This window comes from Salvelinus namaycush, chromosome 28, assembly GCF_016432855.1.
Source record: "Salvelinus namaycush isolate Seneca chromosome 28, SaNama_1.0, whole genome shotgun sequence".
Classification (NCBI taxonomy): domain Eukaryota; kingdom Metazoa; phylum Chordata; class Actinopteri; order Salmoniformes; family Salmonidae; genus Salvelinus; species Salvelinus namaycush.
Window position 1 is genome coordinate 17010281 of NC_052334.1, and position 20538 is coordinate 17030818.

A 20538-nucleotide genomic window follows, 5' to 3' on the forward strand; every position below is an offset into this window, starting at 1 on the left:
TTTAGAGAATTCTGAACATGTGTTATCTCAAAAGCCTGATAATATTGTGTGGTGTTATTCGTGTTATCAACCTTTGTATGATGAATTGTTGAAGAAAATAAAAATCAAGTTTGTTGAAGGAATTGCTGAATCCCTGTCTGATGATGAACTTCTCCCTCCTCATAAAAACAATCTGCTGGTTTTGGACGATATGCTATTTGCAGGTAGGGAACATCCCGAAATTGCACAAGCTTTTACCCAATATACTCATCATAGAAACATGTCCGTGCTTTACTTGGTGCAGAATGTGTTTCACCAAGGTAAAAATAGTCGTACCATTAGTTTGAACGCCAATTACATGGTTTTGTTCAAAAACCCTAGAGACAAACTACAAATTAACACGCTAGCTCAGCAGATGTACCCGGGAAGGAAATCCTACTTTATGGAGAGCTATGAGGACGCTACCAAAGCGCCATTTTCTTATTTGATTGTGGATTTAAAAGCAAATACTCCAGAACACCTGAGGCTACGAACCGGTCTGTTCCCATGGGAGTGGCCGGCTGCGTACATTCCTAAAAAGTAACCGCTATGTCTCTGCGTTTAAAAAGAAACCTGCCCCTCTTGAGAAGCCTAGTTGGGGCTACAGCTAAAGAACGGAAGGCCATCTTGGGTCACTGTTCTTCAGATCTCATATTATCCCTATGTGAGATTGCTTTGAATCTTCTCAAAGGACGCATTCCACTCACCCTGAAGTCACTTGTGAAGTTGATTGATCCGTTCCTCATTGAACATGAATTTCTTTTTTTTAAAGGATCTCTATTTTCATTTACTAATTGCAACAATTAAAGAGACAAAAGACCGCGATCAAACTCTTTGCCAATAAAAGGGCCAGTCTTCAAAAGAAAAGACATAGCATACAACAGTCTAGGGGTTTTCTTCTACCTTTACTAAGTATAGCCGTTCCCTTCATCACCAGCCTTATTGCTGCTAGACGTGGGGGTTGAACACAGAGTGTGATGGCCCATAAAATGTACTTGGTGCCACAACAAGAGTTGGATAGACTTAAAAAACAAATGCAGGTTCCTGAAAATATCAGTCAAACAGCGGAAAATGATTTGGATACGGCCATGAAGGATATTTTGAACCGAAAAGGATTGAACCCCTATGATAAGGTCCAAAAATACAGAAACCTCTTGCAAAGGTATTTGGCCTTGGTAAAACAAGGTAAGAGAGAGACCAACCATTTAACGCTTTCCCTACTGGACTCTTTAAAAGATGACGAGCCTAGCGAGAGCCAAGCCCCTGTAATGCCTGTACCTGCGATCTTACCGGCTGAAGATCAAATGTCTGTTGAAGATAAAGTTATGCAGGACATGTTGACACATGTTCCGGCACGTAACAGATTTTTTTTTATATACATTATGAACAAGATAAAAGACTCAAAGGGGACCGCTACTTGGCATGACAAAGGAGAGTTTATCCTTCAGGGCTCTATTGTCAGGGGTTCACATATGCTTGACTTGCTTAAAAGTACCACGGCTGCCCACAAGGTTGCTGATGACAGAAGACCTCCCGGGTGGCGTCAGTTTCTTAAGGCCCTGGCAATCCTCAACATTCCCCTCTCGGGTGTACCCAACTATAAGCTTCGTCAACAGATTCAAGCTTTAAAACAAAAACCTTCAATGAGTTACAGCACCCCTAAAGATGTCCCAACAACCCCTCCACCCAATGAAAGGGATGATGATAACTCATTTACCCCCCTGAACGTCTCCGGACCTTTTCCTAATCCCGATCTCTCAGGGTGGTTAGACTTTTGAATGACTTTTGAATGACTATGATTAAATTCAATTAATTTTATTTGAAAAAAATAAGCAGTTTAACATTTGTGGCATTCTTGAAACATTTGACATGAGCATACGCCTTGATTACACGGTCTTAAAACTTCTTCTTAATAGGGGGCGCTATTTTCACTTTGGGAAAAAATCGTGCCCAAATTAAACGGCCTCGTACTCTGTTCTAGATCATACAATATGCATATTATTATTACTATTGGATAGAAAACACTCTGAAGTTTCTAAAACTGTTTGAATTATATCTGTGAGTAAAACAGAACTCATTTGGCAGCAAACTTCCAAACAGGAAGTGAAGATTCTGAAAATGGGGCTCTGTGTTAGGGCTTGCCTATTCAACTGGCTTATATTTATGGATCTGTATGCACTTCATACGCCTTCCACTAGATGTCAACAGGCAGTAGAATGTTGAATGGGGTGTCTAGCTTGATGTGAGACCGAATGAGAGCTTTTGGAGTGACAGGTCCGCTCTATTGGCAGTATTCAACTGCGCACCAGGGAACCCCACATTGTCTTCTGAAATGCGTTAGGTATACACGACGAAATGCTCCGGCTCGGATTTTATTGGATACATATGAGAAAAACATCATAAAGTTGGATTTTCAACCGAGTTTGACCAGTTTATTCGACGTTTATTGGGACTTTTGGAATTTTTCGTTCCATGCGCTAAGAGTTCTTGGACATGTGCACTCCACATGGCTAGCCAAAGTTGCTAATTCGACAGAAGAAATGGACATTCTAAAACAAAACAACGATTTATTCTGGAACTAGGACTCCTTGCACTACATTCTGATGGAAGATCATCAAAGGTAAGAGAATATTTATGATGTTATTTCGTATTTTTGTGGTTTATGTTGGCTCCAACAAGGCGGAGAATTGTTGGGCGCTGTCTCACAATATTGCATGTTATTTTTTTAAATCTAACACAGCGGTTGCATTAAGAACCAGTGTATCTTTCATTTGCTGTACAACATGTATTTTTTAGTAAAGTTTATGATGAGTTTTTTGGTTAGATTACGTGACTGTCCAAAATTTCTCCGGACAATTTGGTGCATTATGGCTACGTATTCACAATGTAAAACCACGATTTGTACCTCTAAATATGCACATTTTCGAACAAAACATAAATGTATTGTATAACATGATGTTATAAGACTGTCATCTGATGAAGTTGTTCAAAGGTTAGTGATTAATTTTATCTCTATTTGTGGGTTTTGTGAAAGCTATGTTGGCGGTGAATAAATGGCGTTGTGTGTTTGGCTATTGTGGTGAGCTAATATAAATATATATTGTGTTTTCGCTGTAAAACACTTAAAAAATCGGAAATATTGGCTGGATTCACAAGATGTTTATCTTTCATTTGCTGTACAACATGTATTTTTCATAAATGTTTTATGATGAGTATTTATGTATTTCACATTGCTCTCTGTAATTATTCTGGCTGTTTTGGTGCTATTTGTGACGGTGGCTGCAATGTAAAACTACGATTTATACCTCTAAATATGCACATTTTCGAACAAAACATAAATGTATTGTATAACATGATGTTATAAGACTGTCATCTGATGAAGTTGTTCAAAGGTTAGTGATTAATTTTATCTCTATTTGTGGGTTTTGTGAAAGCTATGTTGGCGGTGAAAACATGGTGTTGTGTGTTTGGCTATTGTGGTGAGCTAATATAAATATTATTGTGTTTTCGCTGTAAAACATTTTAAAAATCGGAAATGATGGCTGGATTCACAAGATGTTTATCTTTCATTTGCTGTATTGGACTTGTGATTTCATGAAATTATATTATATGATATCCCTGTGGCGCTAGGCTAGGCTATGCTAGTCAGCTTTTTTGATGAGGAGGATCCCGGATCCGGGAGGGAGAAGCGGTAGAGGTTTTAAAGGACACATATTTGAACACTTTTGATATTTTATAACAAAACAAGCTACAACGTTATCATTACTTCTTAAATCGTCATTATAAAGAGACATAACATCTTCAAAAGAAACTCCCCGGGCTTTTTGGCATAGGTAGAATACACAGTGTTGACCACATGTAGTGGAAAGGTTATCTTGCACTTGTTTGATGCTGTAGTATGTCTTTGATCCGTTTTTGGTCAAAAATTCTTTAATTGATTGTGGGAAATGTGAAAAACCGGGGGGAAAGCCATAGGAATCAAGATAAGTTGAGATTTTTCTTCCTCCTTCGTCTTCTAATGTCACAGCTAGCCAATGTTCCCCCGGCATGTGTTTAGGATGGGTATTGACAATAAACATGGCCGGCCGCTCCGGCCATTTCTCAATAGGTAATTCATCCCAAGCCAACACTCCACAAAATAGTTTTCCAATCAATCGGCTCATGAGCCTTTCCAACTGTTGGTATTCATGTCTTTGCTCAACGATCCTTAATAATAATCCACTAAGACCTGTCTTCGGGCATTCACTTCCAAGATTGAATCAGAGCATGCATAAACAATCATGCTAACTGTACAGGCTAAAGGTGTATGGAAACGCATTTCCTTGGGACACCACCGACAGATTTTCTGAGGTGTCATCATCAGGTGATAAATTGAAAGCATACAATGTGTAACCCTCTGCAAAATCATTTCTGTCAATAGGTAAAGAGAGATCTTTGATATGCCTCCCTGTAGCCAGGAATAGATTGTAAAATTCTTGCACAGATATGTTGTTATTAAATTGCGGTTGGAAAGCCTTAGCAGGGACCTGACGTCCGTCCTGACAGAGAGCTACATACTCTGCATTGAAGTGTTGAAAATTAAATGGGTTTTTATCTAAGCTGCCCGTATTAGAGGCGTGATCAACCAAACCTATAACCACGTATTGGGGTAAAGGGCCTAGAAAAAGGTTTTCTTGACTGTAGATTCTACTGCCCACAGGTATGCTAAAGGTTTTCATGGTAATTCTTTGGAGAGGGTAAAGGGCATTTCCTTTCATCAAAGCCTGTGAGTGACCCAGACGAACTGCCGGAGATACAGACACTTTTTAAATAAAAAGCGTCGCCCCCAACACTTTTAAACTAAATTCACCGTCCTGGGCAGACATCAGACAAATATCATCCTTGGCCTTGGTTAATTTTAGTCTTAAATCAACCGAATTTAAGAGTAAACATTCTTGAAAGAAAATGTCAGAGTGTATAGGCCCTAGCAGATGAAACTCTCGAGATTCGGCACAGTAGCGAGCGCGTGCCTCCAGTCCTTTGTTTGCACCGGTGGAAGGGTCTGTCGATTCCATAGAGACTCCTGCAGTATCCTTGCTAAACAACCCGGCGCTGAATTGTGTCTTGAGAGACACAATTCCATGATTCCATGATTCCATGATGGCCCTATAAGGGTATGTGGCACTGCTTTGACTGATTAGGCGTTCACCCAAAGTCACATCCACTTGGGAGAAGATGGTGGCCACTGGGTAATTAATGAGACTCACTTTGGCATCGTCTGCAATATTAGTACCATCTCTTTTGGTCACTTTTAGACGTAAATGCACCACGGTGTCCAGATAGTTGTCACGTGGCCTGGTATGAAAGGACCGTTGTATAGGACCGTAGGACCGTTGTCTGTAATGGCAGAGAGTGGGGCTATCTCCACATAACTGGACCTATCTATTAAATGTTGGGTTAATGGGGCCGTGAAAAGATCGAGCTCTGTCTTTATAGCTTCAGAGGACATGCGGTGTAAAAGAGCCATGTTGCTTGTTCTTTTAGAAAATACTTCCGATTATTATTTTTGTCGTTTTTGGTCCAGACCTCCTCACTTTACCACGTCTTTGACTTACTGAGTTTCTTTTAACGGTTAACCTCTGCTTTTTAGGGGCAGGCCTGCGCCTTATACCCGGAGGTCTCTTTTTTGGTCTTCGAGACAACATCATAAGCCCCGAGCCTTCTTGATGCTCGGTATCTGGTGACGCCCTTCTGGTCATAGCATTGGCTACAACCTCACTTACTATATTTTTAGCCGCTGATTTTAAATGTCGTTTGGCTATGCTGAGGCCTCTCTTCATAAACGATAAAACCATCCTAAAGAGGTTACGAAATATACCTCCTATCCCCGAACCGTACATGGTCGGGGATCCATAATAGCCGGGTAACCCATTACCCACTTGAGCAACATAGTATGAGACATAGCGGTTAGGGTCGAGATGTTGGTGGTCCATAACCCTTTTAATTTATTTGTATTATGTTTATAAAAATATATAATACTAATATTATATATGTAGAGAGGTTTTGGTGGGTCTAAAGTGTAGTTTTACAATCGTTTTACCATAAGTAAATTCAATGTTTTCGTTCTGATCCGTTTTAAGCTCAACCAGAATGTTTTCAATATATTTCTTGCTTATAGGTACGTAGTGTGGCTTGTCGTAGGTAACAGTGACTATTTCTCCATCCTTTCCGTCTATATGAACTGTTCTCAGGAGGGGCACACAACTGTCTCCGACCCTTTGATAGGATATGATGTGGGTATACACAAATATGTTGTAAAACCCTGCATGTATATCCACAGGGAATGGGAATAATTTATCTTTCACATACGTCCATTTATTGGGACCCATCCCCAACATGTAGGCTAAATTACCGCTGGTCTTTATACCCCCAACAGCATCCCCTGAGATTTGTACACGTTTATGTATAGCGTTGTTCTGGGTTAGGAGTTCATTCAACTCTGAGACGATCCTGTCGACGGTTCTATAGAACCCTTTTTTAAGCTTAATAAGTTTCGCAGGTTCCGATATCCTTTTGCAATAAAAATCAATATGATATTATACCAACTATGGGGGTATGTAATCTCGCTGAGACCTACTTCCCAGGCCTCTGATAACTCTATAGGCTTTGGAAAATTGGTTGTGTAATTCGAACTTTGGTTATTATGATATATATGTACAGACGCATTACTGGGGAGAGTCAGGTAGAAGCCACATCGTGCTCTAATACCCAACTGTTAAACTTTTGGGGCCAGTTTTTCCAGTGGACCAGCACCCATTTTTTACCCTTTTCTCTCTTTTGATCTAGAATCTCCTCCACGTGAAAGACTTTGTCTTTACCCAACTGTACCTTCTGTAATTCCTTCTCATAAAAAGGTCCCTCTATAAGCTCCCCGTCATAATCTTTTAACTTGTAGACAGGGGGTATGCGCGGTAGACATTCGGTAACGGTGAACACCTCATTGCTGTAACCTTGCTCATATTTTTTGTCGAAAACACCCCTCAACTTGGATATACGCACCAAGTCCCCCACTATGAATTTAAAATAAAAAAAATCTTACGGCGAAGGGGGAACAAACCATACAGATTTTTAAAGACTTGAAAAGAGTTTTCAGAAGAGACCTCGGAGGGCTTCATCCGTATACTCTTATGGTAGCTGTTGTTGTACCCCTTTAATAAATCTTGAACTATATCGATATATCTATGCGTGTTGTGATCTGTAAAATATCGTCACATCTGCTCCTTCAGAGTTCTGTTAAAGTGTTCAACAACTGAAGCTTTCAAATCTGAGCCTGTAGCAAAATGTACTATATTGTGCTTCTTCATGAGTTTCTGAAAAGTATTATAAAAAAATGATTTTCGCCATCAGTCTGCACTTTCTTGGGGGCTCCTCCTTCCTCCAAGATAGAGTCAAAGGCCCAGGTCACCTCTGCCCCGCTCTTATTTTTTAAGACCCTTACAAATGCTAACATCAAGTATTACGTATACAGACAATTCAGGATTCGTTGCAGGATACTTCTCCCCGTTTGCTCAACGATCCCAGCATGCAACACCCTGTATATTTGGTTTAGATTTACAGGCTTGTGTCGCTGAATTTTTAGAACACACACATCCGCTATATAAGTATATAAACAACAAATATGATACATGTTACAATTAAATGGTGTTTCAAACAAATAAAGTAAAATCTTAGACAAAGTTGTTTCTAGTTCTTCAGAATCATCCACAAGACGGGATACCATTTGTGTCCATTGTAGACTCTCGCCCGTATGTCGTACATGATTCATGATTTGCTCCATTCTTAGCACACGCTCTACATTAGCCCAGGCATTGTGTGTTGTGTAGAACGATACATTGTTCACTTTATTTTCAATAATTTGATGCATAAGATTTGTAAGTTCTCTCAAAAGAAAAAATGTATTTATTCTCTCTAACATCGTATGCATATAGTTGCCCATTGCTTTACATCTAAATAACAAATAGGTATTGTCACTCGGTCTCTTGGGGTTTATTGAGCCAGAAAGTCATCACATCAGTCACTACAGCTTCCCTGTATTTGTTGTCGTCCACCAGGGTGTGTCGGATTTCTTTGAGTTTCTCGTTGATGTAGATTGCCTCCTTCAGTTCATGTAGGAAAGCCTCGGTTACCCCGTAAACTCTGGGAATAGACGGCACAAGACCCATAGACTCCAGGGCTCTGACCAGCGAAGGAATAAACCTGCAGGACCACGGTCTTTTCACCAGCTCCTCAAAATGGTTGAAGAAGTAGTATCTTGGGGGCTCGTATAGGCAGAGATGACGGCGCTGGCTGGGGTGATTGATCTCACAACCGATGAATTTTTCTCTTATATACTCTCCAATCATCACGTGGCTACAGAGGCCTTGATGGTGTCCACAAAAATAGTATTGACCACCCCATCAAACACATCCTCAGGCTGTGTACATGTAGGTGGTGTCGTGGGTCTTGTCTGGGGGGAGTAGAATGGTGGGCTGCGAGGCATAGAGTCCTTAGGGTCTGGCCCCCATGATGTATCGGAGTCCTGGAATGTTGTATGAATATCCATGGTATATGCTGAAATGAAGAACTGGAGGCTTTAAGGGCACTCCTTTTATTGTTGAACCAGTCCTTTGGGTATCAGGGCGTGGTTAACGCAGCCGCGTACTTAGTTTTCTTCGGGGGCTGACCCTTCAGAGGATGTACCTTCTTGGGGATCCTTTGAATCATAATCCTCAGGATTCGTATATATTATGCACTTCCTTAGCTTAACAATGCTCTGCCACTGTTGGCTCTGTACAAAAAGAGCATCCAACAACTCTAACATTTTCAATTCCATTAGATCCCAACTTTTAAAAGGAATAAGCATGCGCAACCTAAAATCCCCAGTCAGGCCGCCATCACGAATGTTTTGGTTGTGGGTTTCCTCGTTGCTGATATAGAACTCCACGCATCCACATGGAAGTCCATTCTTTCTTTGTATTTTCACCCTGTGAAATACTCTTCCTGAGGAGTCAGGGGTACCTTCCCAACGGGTCTCGTAGCCCGTGAACACGCTATACCCCTTTATGATAACTCTCAGTTCGGGACACACAACCTTGCGAAAAACCGACCAGTCTTCAAGCCCGTAGTCCACTCCTAAAGTCCGGTCTGTATATTCTTCTCCTTCGGCTACGGTATAGAGCTTCACTCTACAGGCCTGGTAATCCAACTGATACCCCCATTGATGTCCATTAGACATCATCACTTGATCTTTCAGCGCAGTTGCGGGCGGTATTTGGGTTCTATACACACTTAGAAACCGCTTTTTTGGCGCATCGTATATTGTGGCTTTATACTTGGCCCTTTCTCTATGTTTCAGCCGCGGTCCTGCTTCCGTTGTTACAGTCATCACTGCTTTGCCACTGATCATAAAATCCATGCTTATTTTTAAAATCTTGTTTAGTGTTCTGGGGCCGCATGTCTTGTTCTGGGCTTTATTTATAATGCGTCTGCCGCAAATACAACCCCCCCCCGGACATTCCTACTTCATAGACAACAACCCTAAGGGCAATAAAATAGGGTGGATGTGGGGTCATCTTCTATGAAATGTTCAACCCCCCCGCCCCCAGTTCAACCAGGTCCCTACACATCAATCATCATGACAACTTCAAAGGAATAGATGCAATATAGATATAACATAACACACCCTCTAACACGTGACAACAGGAACAGAATGTCCTGGCCGGATGCCCATATTTGGGCATGTACGCATCATCCGGACATAGGGTCATAAATCAGACGTTTGACCCGTGCCGTCTACTTTATTCTCTCTTGTATCCACCACTATATATAATATGTCTCCACTATCCACCACTATATGTAATATGTATCCAGTATATATAATATGTATTCACTATCCACCACTATATACGGTGCATTCTGAAAGTATTCAGACCCCTTTACTTTTTCCACATTTTGTTACGTTACAGCCTTATTCTAAAATGACAAAGCAAAAACAGGCCTTTAGAAATGTTTGCAAATTTATTAAAAATAAAAAACTGAAATATGACATTTACGTAAGTATTCAGACCCTTTACTCAGTACTTTGTTGAAGCACCTTTGGCAGTGATCACAGCCTCAAGTCTTCTTGGGTTTGATGCTACAAGCTTGGCACATCTGTATTTGGGGAGTGTCTCCCATTCTTCTCTGCAGATCCTCTGTCAGGTTGGATGGGAGCGTCGCTATTTTCAGGTCTCCAGAGATGTTCGATTGGCTTCAAGTCCGGCCTCTGGCAGGGCCACTCAAGGACATTCAGAGACTTGCCCCAAAGCCACTCCTGTGTTGTCTTGGCTGTGTGCTTAGGATTGTTGTCCTGTTTGGAAGGTGAACCTTCACCCCAGTCTGAGGTCCTGAGCGCTCTGGAGCAGGTTTCGTCAAAGATCTTTCTGTACTTTTCTCTTTTCATCTTTCCCTTGATCCTGGCTAGTCTCCCAGTCCCTGCCGCTGAAAAACATCCCCACAGCATGATGCTGCCACCACCATGCTTCACCATAGGGATAGTGCCAGGTTACCTCCAGACGTGACGCTTAGCATTCAGGCCAAAGAGTTCAATCTTGGCTTCATCAGACCAGAGAATCTTGTTTCTCATGGTCTGGGAGTCTTTAGGTGCCTTTCGACAAACTCCAAGCGGGCTGTCATGTGCCTTTTACTAAGGAGTGACTTCCGTCTGGCCACTCTACCATAAAGACCTGGTTGGTGGAGTGCTCCAGAGATGGTTGTCCTTCTGGAAGGTTCCCCACAGAGGAACTCTGGAGCTCAGTCAGAGTGACCATCGGATTCTTGGTCACCTCCCTCACCAATGCCTTTCTTCCACGATTGCTCAGTTTGTCCGGGCGGCCAGTTCTAGGAAGAGTTTCCACTATCCTCCATTATATACACTACCGTTAAAAAGTTTGGGGTCACTTAGAAATGTCCTTGTTTTTTTAAAGAGAAGCCCACAAATGCTGATGCTCCAGATACTCAAGTAGTCTAAAGAAGGACAGTTGTATTGCTTCTTTAATCAGAACAACAGTTTTCAGCTGTTCTAACATAATTGCAAAAGTGGTTTTTAATGACCAATTAGCCTTTTAAAATGATGAATTTGGATTAGCTAACACAACGTGCCATTTGAACACAGGAGTGTTGGTTGCTGATAATGGTCCTCTGTACGCCTATGTAGATATTCCATTAAAAATCTGCTGTTTCCAGCTACAATAGTCATTTTCAACATTAACAATGTCTACACTGTTTTTCTGATTAATTTGATGTTATTTTAATGTAATTTTTTTTGTTGCTTTTCTTTCAAAACAAGGACATTTCTAAGTGACCTCAAACTTTTGAACGATAGTGTATATGTATCCACTATCCACCATTATATATATAATGTATCCACTATCCTCCCCTGTATATCATATGTATCCAATTTCCTCCACTGTATATAATATGTACCCACTATTCACCATTATATATATAATGTATCCACTATCCTCCCCTGTATATCACATGTATTCACTATCCACCACTGTATATCATATGTATCCACTGTCCACCACTGTATATAATATGCATCCTCCACGATATATAATAATATGTATCCACATCGGCTGGGCGATATGACGATATATATTGTGTGACGATAGACGCAAATCACACTGTTTACGGCAATATTTTTTGGCAATTGGACGCTCTGCGTCACGTGTGGAAGGAAATTTGCAACACAAACAAACATGGAGGAGAGTGAACGTAACACAGAGCACGGAGACACGGAGCTCGTATCTAAAAGAGGGGCTACTTCGGTCCCGTGGACGTGGTTTGGGTAGGAAAAGTCTGACATGGACCAGAAAACCGTCCACTGCAAAACATGCCGCAGGCCGGTCCCGACAACAGACTCAAACACCACTAACCTATTTTACCACCTACGCAAGAATCATGTGAAACAGTACGGAGAGAGTCTACGGATGAGACCCAAAAGTACAGTCGAGTGCTCAAAACTAAACCCCGACTCCGACGTAGCAAGAGGCTTTTGCCGGCGGCACACGAAGGAAGGAAGGAGGATGTAAGGAGATAACAGCTGCTGTTACAACTTACATCTGCAAAGACATGGCCCCAATTTACACGGCCGAGAAACGGGGGTTTTGTGAGTTGGTGCTAACACTCGACCCAAGGTACCAAATGCACATTGATATGTGACACGTATTAATGCAAAAATAACATGCAAAACAGGCAAGCCCCCCCAAAATATATAAAGGCCTATATTTATTTTGTTTGTAACTAAAGTTTTGTGGTTTCTATGTACCTTTTTATATGTTATACATACATATTTTATATTTTACATAATTAATTGAAAGTTTGCACAAAGGTTCTAAATAAAAGGAGAAATAATCAAACATGAGTGAGTACCTTTTATTTGTTGAGTATAATTGAACATGTAATAAGAAATAGACCTTTACATGTGGTCATTTTGTATAAACTATTTATTCATTGATTTCACATAAAATGTGCTGTATCGTGATATGTATCATTATCGGGATATGAAATGACCTATATCGGGATATGAGATTTTGGCCATATCGCCCAGCCCTAGTATCTACTATCCACCACTATATATAAATGTATCCACTATCCTCCACTATATATAATATGTATCCACTATCCACCGCTATATATAATATGTATCCACTATCCACCGCTATATATAATATGTATACACTATCCACCGCTATATATAATATGTATCCACTATCCACCGCTATATATAATATGTATACACTATCCACCGCTATATATAATATGTATACACTATCCACCGCTATATATAATATGTATACACTATCCACCGCTATATATAATATGTATACAATATCCTCCACTATATATAATCTGTGGCCTCAGATGTCCAGTGCTTTCCCCCATACTTTAGAGACAGATGATGACATAATAATATTTGTTGTTGCCACAGTAACCTGACCCAGGGAGTGTGCCGCTTCCGGGAGATCCTCCAAGCTGTAGAGACCAGGACCACACAGAACCTACGAATGGTGGGTTCTAGTGTGTGTGTTTATGTGTGTGTGCACCTGCCTGTGAGTGTGTGCTTGCCCGCACGCGCACACCTGCGCTGTAACACAGTGTTTCCCTTTGTAGACCATAGCCAGACAGCAGAGATCCTGCTGAGGGGGATGTGTGAGCAGAGCTACTGGTCTTCTCCGGAGGACCCTCCTAGCCAGTCCCACCTGGACGACCCCCTGCTACGCCAGGGAGCCCCCTACACCAAGGACTACGCCCTCAGCTGCAGGCCACGCGTCTACTCCGGAGAGAAGTACGGACCAACCGGTCTATCTCTCTTCTCTCCCTTCTCTTCTCTCCTCTATCTTCTCTCTCTCTCACCCTCAATACTAGTATCTGCCTGTATACAGACCTGAGATGTGTATGTATCTACATTGGCACAATCTGACACTCCTAGGCAGCTTACCTACACATGAGAATCCCAATGGGAATCCGCTACGCTGGCTTGTTCATCAAGCTGAGCTGACTGTGGTGGTTTGCAGGCTCTGTCTCTACACTCGTTTGATAACTATCTCTCTCTGTGTCTCTCTATTGCCCTCTCTTTCCCTCTTGCCCCCTTTTCTCTCTCTCTCTCTATCTCGCTCTCTCTCTCTCTCCCCCCTCACTTTCTTTCTCTCTTCCTCTCTCTCCCCCCTCACTTTCTTTCTCTCTTTCTCTCTCTCTCTTTCCCCTCACTTTCTTTCTCTCTCTCTCTCTCTTTCTCTCTACCCCCACTATCTTTCCCTCTCTCGCTTTCTCTTTCCCTCTCATTGCCCCCCTCCCTCTCTTCCTCTCCTTCTCTTCAGTCTGTTTTGTCCACAGGAGAACACAGAGGAGGCTCTGCTCCTGTTGCTGATTAGTGAATCTATGGTAAGAATATCCCTCTATTCTTCCCGGGCAGGTAGATTCATCTTTCAGGTCGTGCACCTTTTCAACAATAACAGCAACTGAACTCCCCTGGTTCTAATGTTGACAAGTTCATTTTTTCTCTCAGCCACATCAACTGTTTCATCCAGTACAGTTTCCCCATCACACTCCCAAAGCAAGACATTAAAGGCATTGTTTGGTAGGTCTGACTCTGTACTTCCAGTAACAATTGTCCTAGTTCTCTCTCTTTTTTTCAGTTGATCCATTAGTTAAAAGGGTGTTAGATTTCCATTCTGTTTGTTTTTCCTTCTAATGGGTGTTTTTAAAAGCAGGGCCCCCAGTCATCCATCAAACACAACACTCCTCTTTCCATTCTTCCACTCACCACACACTGCAATGTTCCCACAGCTACTCTGCTAATACTCTCCCACTGAACTAACTAACTAACACACACACAAGCTCCTCTTTCTACTCGTCTCCATCTGTGTGCGTGTACGTGGTATGATGATGATGAGTGTACGTGTGTTCTCCCTGCAGGCCAACCGAGATGCGGTGCTGAGCAGGATCCCAGAGCATAACAGTTGATCATTAGCCTGCAGAGTGCCTCTGTGGTCTACGACTTGCTGACCATCGCCCTGGGGCGACAGGGACAGTACGAGATGCTCTCTGAGGTGAGGACATACACATACTGGATGTATACACACACACACCCTTATCCTACACCTACACACACCTAACCGCCCAATCAGTAACCGTGGGAACACCCGAGAAGAACCACGGAGACCAATCATGGCCTATAGTTGCCCCGGTAACCGAAGCTGCCACTCTCCGTCTCTGGAGCCAGTAGCCTTCCTGCAGTCCGGTCGATGGCTGAATGGATCTGATCTCATTGATCTGGAGATCTTAAGTTCATCCCTCCATCCCCCAGCGCTGCTCTCTCTCTCTCTCTCTCTAAACAAGAGATAAAGCACAAAGTCTCAGTCACAACAGAGACTCCAAGACACTGCTACTGTTTGTGCAGTCATCATAAACACTAGTCCAAAACGCTTTAAAAATTGCCTTGTCGTTCTCCTTGAGAGAGAGAGAATTGTGTTGATCTTGGTTTTGATAGCAGAAAGAGATAATGCTTTGGCTTGTGAATACAACAAGTAGTCTAGGGTAGTCTTGTGTGCCAAGGTTCTGTAAACTATGGTCTTGAATATTCAACATTTGGCCTTGTTTGTCGGTCTCACTTGAAAGTTTTATATCACAAAATTTCCATCTGAAATATGTTGGACATCAGAGGGAATCCTATTTGAGTCAAATAATTATATTTATATGATGGGTAAGATATACAAAACCTTGCAGATAGCCTATCCAACTGACAATATCTAAACTGTTGGAACCAAGACTTAACTGATATTGGCACGATATGGAGAGAGTGTTGGAACATAACCAACGAAATTACAGGTAACAAAAGTGTACGCTTAATCCAGTATAAACTAATGTATAGAATTTATTACACAAGAGACTAAATTCACAAATTCTACAGCACAACGGCAGAGTCATGTCCCGAGTGGCGCAGCGGCCTAAGGCACTGCATCTCAGTGCTAGAGGCATCATTACAGACCCTGATTCGATTCCAGGCTGTATCACAATTGGGAGTCCCATAGGGCGGCGCGCAATTGGCCCAGCGTCGTTAGGGTTTGGCCGGTGTAGGCTGTCATTGTAAATAAGAATTTGTTCTTAACTGACTTGCCTAGTTAAATAAAAATTATAAAATAAGCAATGATTCTGTAATTCATGCCTTCTTGGAGTGCTATATAGTCCAAAAGTTATGGCCAGAGTTAGAAAGTTGGCTGTCAGAAATGTTACAATCGAAATTATTTTTATCCATCTATCTGCATATTTCAAGACATAGCATATGAAGGTGTGTGAGATACTCAATGGGTTGGACCATATTTTCTCGAAGTCAAATGATCCTCCATCGTTAAGACAGTGGAAGAATCAAATGCATTATTATTTAAATCTTGAAAAGGTGTGGGCGACAGAGAAAAGCAGAATAGCGCAATTTGAAGCCATATGGCATAGAGTCTTACAAGCACTGGAAATAGATGCTGTGGGAACATGTGGGTCTGGGCAGGTGGGATGTCCTTGATGTTTGTGTGCGTCTGTCTGTTGTCTTTTGTCTGTATATGTTTATATTGAAAGAGAGTGATCCGGCTCTACGTATTGTTCCTGGTTTGTGACTCACTGACACTGCCCCCAGTTAGACAGGAATAAAGCAGCCCAAGAGTTAACACACACAGTAACTTTATTTGAACACACTGAGGAAGATGAACATGGGGATGTACATGGGATGAAAAGTGGGAGAAGTAGTGGAATGGTAGTGTGGTGCTGATAAGTCACCGGCAGGAAATTTGTTACATATAAAATGCATTCGGAAAGTATTCAGACCTCTTGACTTTTTCCAAATTTTGTTACTTTACAGCCTTGTTCTAAAATGTATTAAATCGTTTTTTTATTCTTCAATCTACACCCCATAACTACAAAGCGAAAACAGGTCTTTAGAAATTTTAGCAAATGTATTAAAAATAAAAAACTTAAATATGATATTTACATAAGTATTCAAACCCTTTACTCAGTACTTTGTTGAAGCACCTTTGGCAGCAATTACAACCTCGAGGCTTCTTGGGTATGATGCTACAAGCTTGGCACACCTGTATTTTGGGAGTTTCTCCCATTCTTCTCTGGAGATCCTCTCAAGTTCTGTCAGGTTGGATGGGAAGTGTCGCTGCACAGCTATTTTCAAGTCTCTCCAGAGATGCTTGATCGGGTTCAAATCCGGGCTCTGGCTGGGCCACTCGAGGACATTCAGAGACTTATTCCAAAGCCACTCCTGCTTCGTCTTGGCTGTGTGCTTAGGGTCGTTGTCCTGTTTGAAGGTGAACCTTGCCCCTAGTCTGAGGTCCTTAGCACTCTGGAGCAGTTTTTCATCAAGGAGCTCTCTGTACTTTGCTCCGTTCATCTTTCCCTTGATCCTGACTAGTCTCCCAGTCCCTGCCGCTGAAAAACATCCCCACACCATGATGCTGCCACCACCATGCTTCACCGTAGGGATTGTTTTTCATGGTCTGAAAGTCCTTTAGGTGCCTATTGGCAAACTCCAAGCGTGCTGTCATGTGCCTTTTACTGAGGAGTGGCTTCCTCCTGGCCACTCTACCACAAAGGCCTGATTGGTGGAGTTCTGCAGAGATGGTTGTCCTTCTGCAAGTTTCTCCCATCTCCACAGAGGAACTCTGGAGCTCTGTTAGAATGACCAAAGGGTTCTTGGTCACCTCCCTGACCAAGGCCCTTCTCCCCCAATTGCTCAGTTTGGCCGGACGGCCAGCTCTAGGGAGTCTGGGTAGTTCAAAACTTCTCCAATTTAGGAATGATGGATGCCACTGTGTTATTGGGAAACTTCAATGCTGTAGAAATATTTTGGTACCCTTCCCCAATCCTATCTCCGAGCTCTACGGACAATTCCTTCAGCTTTATGGCTTGGTTTTTGCTCTGACATGCACTGTCAACTGTGGGACCTTATATAGACAGGTGTGTGCCTTTCCAAATGATGTCCAATCAATTGAATTTACCACAGGTGGACTCAAAGATTGTAAAAACATCTCAAGGATGATCAATGGAAACAGGATGAACCTGAGCTCAATTTCGAGTGTCAAAGCAAAGGGTCTGAATACTTATATAAATAATGTATTTCTGTTTTTTATTTTTAATACATTTGCAAAAATTCAAAACCTGTTTTCGCTTTGTCATTATGGAATATTGTGTGTAGATTGATGAGGAAACATTTTTATTTAATACATATTAGTATAAGGCTGTAATGTAACAAAATGTGGAAAAAGTCAAGGGGTCTGAATACTTTCCGAATACACTGTATTGTTTGAAAAATCTTACAAAAATAAGAATGCTGCTCTTACATGCAGTCATCTGCCCGTACTGAAACACACCTGGAGCATGATACAGGACCTCCTCCCCCCTTGCGTGTCTTCCTGTTGGCTCAGGCTATCCTCAGTGTGTCTGTGTATTGTGTGTCTGTGTGAGTTGTGTGTGTATTATTACACTAACTTTTCATCTGCCTTTGATTGTTCTGCCTGGGCCACTCTGCCACCCTGTTCAATTAAAGTGTCCCCAGTAAGCTCGGTGTCTGTGATTAGTCCTAATACCCCACCAACTGCCTGGAAATGCTCTCAGTTAAGCTCCCTGCTCCACTCCTGCAGACATGGCCTTCTGCAGCCACCGCCTCCTGCAGCCACAACCTACTGCAGCCACTGCAACCTGCAGCCACAACCTACTGCAGCCACTGCCACCTGCAGCCACATCCTACTGCAGCCACATCCGCCTGCGGCCACAACCTCCTGCAGCCACAGCCTCCTGCAGCCACAACCTACTGCAGCCACAGCCTCCTGCTGCCACAGCCTCCTGCAGACATACACACACTATCTGTTATCTCCCCAGTGTGAATAGAGAAGCATGTTCATGAGAGCAATTGATTTATGGACCAACCTATTCGACGAAAGGACTTCACTTGGGAGGTGTTGGCAGGAAGTGGCAGAGCGTTGTAATTGGTTCTCGGCTGGAGCTGTGAGCCACTGATATGGATCTGCTGGCTCCTGAGGGTTGATCTAAATATGGCTCCCCGTCTGTCACTTGGCCTTGTTCCTCGAGGTGATGGTGTTTTCAATGTGTTAAGGAAGGAAGGATGTGCTTCTTTTTAGCACATTCTGGTGTCTTGCTCTGCTCTGCTGTCTGCTCTGCTCACAACTAAGAACTCTCAGCTCTCCCATTGTAATTTAAATAAAGAGTTGTTTAAAGCCTTTCATGGTTTTGACTTAGAAACCCTCAAATTCATCAATTTATTTTACCAAACAGGCTATTGTGTTTTTTAATTTAGGTATTCCCCTATTTAAATGTGATGTCAAGTGATTCTGACCTTTGTCTTGCGTCTGCAGTGTCTAGAGAGGGCCATGAAGTTTGCCTTTGAGGAGTTCCATCTCTGGTACCAGCTAGCCCTGTCACTGATGGCTGCTGGGACGGTAAGTCTGACACCGTGACATCACTACTAGTGGTGCGCAGGTCAGCTATTTGTTCACCCGTACCCGCCTGCAATTGCTAATCCATCTGCGACCTTCCCACTATATGTGATAATTTTAAAATCTGAGGCCCTCAGTCAACCCTAACCCGCTAATATAGAAAATGCGCTGTAGGCTACAGTCAGAGACAGCTGAACTATTTATTGACATGGTTTGCAGGATTATTTTGGGCCTGATTTAGATACAGCATGTTTCTGCTTATAATTTGACATTTTAGTTGTTTGTCAACTTGTCTATAATTAGATACATGCAGCTTCTTTTCTGTCATTATATGTTGCCCTAGAAGACTAAATAAACCCTGGTTCACCAGAATAATGTAATTGTCACGATCGTCGTTTGGTGGAAGAGAGGAGGACCAAAGCGCAGCGTGGTTAGAATACATTCTTCTCGTTTAATGACACGAAACGAAGAACACTTTACAAACTAAACAAAATAACAAACCGACGAACGTGAAGCTACTGTATATAAACAATGTGCTAACATGCAACATAGACAAAGACAATAACCCACAAACTACCCAATGAATATGGCTGCCTAAATATGGTTCCCAATCAGAGACAACGATAGACAGCTGTCTCTAATTGAGAACCAATCTAGGCAACCATAGACATACATACACCTAGACTAGACACTGCCCCATAAACATACAAAACCCCTAGACAATACAAAACACATACATCCCCCATGTCACACCCTGACCTAACTAAAATAATAAAGAAAACAAAGATAACTAAGGCCAGGGCGTGACAGTACCCCCCCCCAAAGGTGCGGACTCCGGCCGCAAAACCTGACACAGAAGGGGAGGGTCCGGGTGGGCCTTCTTACGGCGGCGGCTCGGGTGCGGGACGTGGACCCCACTCCACCATAGTCAATACCCGCTTTGGTGGCGCCTCTGGAGCGGGGACCCTTACAGCGAGTCCCGGACTGAAGACCATCCTAGAGGGCGCCACTGGACGGAGGGGCAGCGCCGGACTGAGGGGCAGCGCCGGACTGAGGGGCGGCTCCGGACTGGCAGCTCCTGACTGGCGGGCGGCTCTGGCGGCTCTTGACTGGCGGGCGGCTCTGGCGGCTCCTGACTGGCGGGCGGCTCCTGACTGGCGGGCGGCTCTGGCGGCTCCTGACTGGCGGCGGCTCCTGACTGGCGAGCGGCTCTGGCGGCTCCTGACTGGCGGGCGGCTCTGGCGGCTCCTGACTGGCGGGCGCCTCTGGTGGCTCCTGACTGGCGGGCGGCTCTAGTGGCTCCTGACTGACGGGCGGCTCCTGACTGACGGGCGGCTTTGACGGCTCAGGACAGACGGGCGGCTCTGACGGCTCAGGACAGACGGGCGGCTCTGACGGCTCAGGACAGACGGGCGGCTCTGACGGCTCAGGACATACGGGCGGCTCTGACGGCTCAGGACAGACGGGCAGCGCTGGGCAGACGGGCAGCGCAGGCGGCGCTGGGCAGACG

General features: G+C 43.2%; 1 pseudogene; it reads left to right on the forward strand.

Moving 5' to 3' along the window:
- Positions 1-20538, forward strand: part of LOC120023236 — a 125273-nt pseudogene that overhangs the window by 62348 nt on the left and 42387 nt on the right.